At 47.1% G+C, this 2461-nt stretch overlaps 1 pseudogene; it reads right to left on the reverse strand.

Annotated features, from left to right (window-relative positions):
- Positions 1 to 1079: 1079 nt before the first annotated feature.
- On the reverse strand, positions 1080 to 1203 carry LOC147718244 (U4 spliceosomal RNA; annotated as a pseudogene).
- Positions 1204 to 2461: the final 1258 nt, after the last annotated feature.

The raw sequence follows: 2461 nt of genomic DNA on the forward strand, positions 1-2461 counted from the left end.
TATTATACCCCTGTGAAGATGATGAAATAGGGGGGATTAATGACGGGAAATGTTTTAGATGTGGGGCAGATGTGGCTGATATTATACAGATTTTTTATAGGTGTAGGAAGTTGACTTAACTTTTAGACCATATAGAGAAGTTCCTCTCGGAAATTACGGGAGTTAAAATTAATGTCACACCATCCATTATGTTAATGGGCATAGGGGAAGAACTAATTGAGGGACATCCAGCTTTTGATTTAAGATATTTAATTTGTATAGCAGTGGCGGTAGTCCGTCTATGTATTGACTGCTTGTATCTTTGTTTCCAAGTTCTGTAGAAATATTGGTGATACGAACGCACAATTGTCCTGATGTTCTAGAGTTTCAGTCTTGATTAAACCAAACCCGGGTGGCTCTAAAGAAGATGCCAGAATGGGAAATTGCAGAGTTGCTTGCTGGTGGCAGTGTATTTGGACTGGGACAACCTGCTTGTATTTCCCAAGAATTAGAGCAGTGTTGGCCCCTGGTGATTCAGATAAATCACTTGCATATTTATGTTCGTTTCCCAGCCATGGGCAGGATTGGGACCGGCGTCTCCCAATGAGTTCTCTGGTCTAGTATTGCAGAGGAGTGAATAGCGTGAGAGTTCTCCAAACAGGGGATTATTCCATTGCTGGTCTTAGTCCTTTATGGTAAGTCGATCGTGATGGTGGAATTCTTAACATTGGAATGGCCTTTGCATAAAAATTGAGTGATGCGGCCTGTTTTTGGTGTCTTTAAAAATTACTTTGAGTCAGGGACTGAATTTCGTGAATTCCTTAAGATTCTGGGGTTTCTTTTTACAAAGATGTCTCCTTGACGTAAGGACGTAGGGAAGCTGTTTTTTTTGGGGGGCATCCTGTGATTGAGGCCCGGCAGTCAGTGACTGTATCTTACCCCAGTAGTCTGTGGCTGCAGCAAGCCAACAAACCACCTCTCCCCGGGGGGGGGGGCAAAAGGAAGTTAAGAGGACTGGGGCCAAAATTAGTTATGATGCCTGGGGCCAAAATTAGTCAGGAGACCCAGGGCTAAAGCCAACCTACTCTGGAGTTTAGCCTCTGGGAAGCCCAGGGATCAACTATTTTCAAGTTGTCAGCTGGGGTATTGGGTAAAATTTTCACTAAGCAATAATGACGCCTCGGATAGACCTCATTGGCTACAATACTGCCACTGCACAAAGATGTTTTGCACATCTGTACTTTCATGGTCTTACATGGCCTGGTGACTGAACCTAGAATGTGTTTGTGTAAGTCTATGTCACTTGCACTTCCCCACGCCATTCCCTGGTCACATGTGCAATGCCTGCCCTATCACTCCCTTGGCCCACAATAGTCAGACTCCCCAAGTCCTGCACAACCCCGTCACCTGACTAACTGCTCTGATGTGAGCATGCCCCCCGTGTAAGCCAGGACCCTGCATATCTCACAAACGCACCACTTCGTGCAAGTGAGGATTCGCCTAGACAGTGCTCAACCCCCATATCATTTGGAACACCAAATATGTTCCGATAGCTTCCCAGAGACGGCCACACCACTCCATGATGACGCCCATCCCTAGCATCACGTGACCGCATGTTTTTCCATACAAATGAGGGTTCACTTTGTTATGGATCAACCTTATATCATCTTGAACACCCAATATATTCCGATAGCGTTCTAGAGACGGCCACCCCACTCCAAGATGGTGCCCATCCCCAGCATAACGTGACCGCATGTTTTCTTTAACAATATGCCCGCCCACCTCCCGACATTGCACCAGCAGTAGGATCTGGGACGCCGGCATTCACCACGGCTGCATCCAACAACTTGGTAAGCCGTCACTCCGTCTCACCTCAAGCCCTCAGATCCGTTCCCAACTGACGAGCGAGAATCCAATTCCCTCGCTTTATTTTTACAGCGGATCATTCACGGCAGTAACTGCACCGCGGCGACAGCCATCAAGCCCTCCCCGCCCAATTCCGCATTGATCCCCATTCGGAGCAACAATTCTCCCAAGGGTATGTTCTATATATTGTTTTCACTAAACCAAAAGCGCGTTCATTTCCCAGCTAACGCGCTCCTTTACAACCCTTAGATCGCATTTTCACCGCCCACGGGTCCTGCACACGACAACAAGCAAAGCCGTGAGAAAGTCTTAATTGGAAGCACTCAACGGGCCTTCAACTACCAAGCCCGAGGTACGCCCCAATTTTACTGTAATCCGGACACGACCCTCTAAAGGCAGAATGAATTGCTGATCGCCTTCATTCATTTATTACAGGAATTCAAACTCATCATTTTGCATTACCCTAAAGCCCCCGCGATGCTGGCAGCTTCGCAACTCGACACCTCCACCAAGAGGTATGCTTTGCGCTACGCACAGGCTGTAATTACTCTCCCTGCCCCGTTCAAATAGAACACGCCGCAATTTTGATCTTGTTAATTTAATGTGCACCTTGTTC

The sequence above is a fragment of the Lissotriton vulgaris genome, chromosome 4_1, assembly GCF_964263255.1.
Source record: "Lissotriton vulgaris chromosome 4_1, aLisVul1.2, whole genome shotgun sequence".
NCBI lineage: Eukaryota > Metazoa > Chordata > Amphibia > Caudata > Salamandridae > Lissotriton > Lissotriton vulgaris.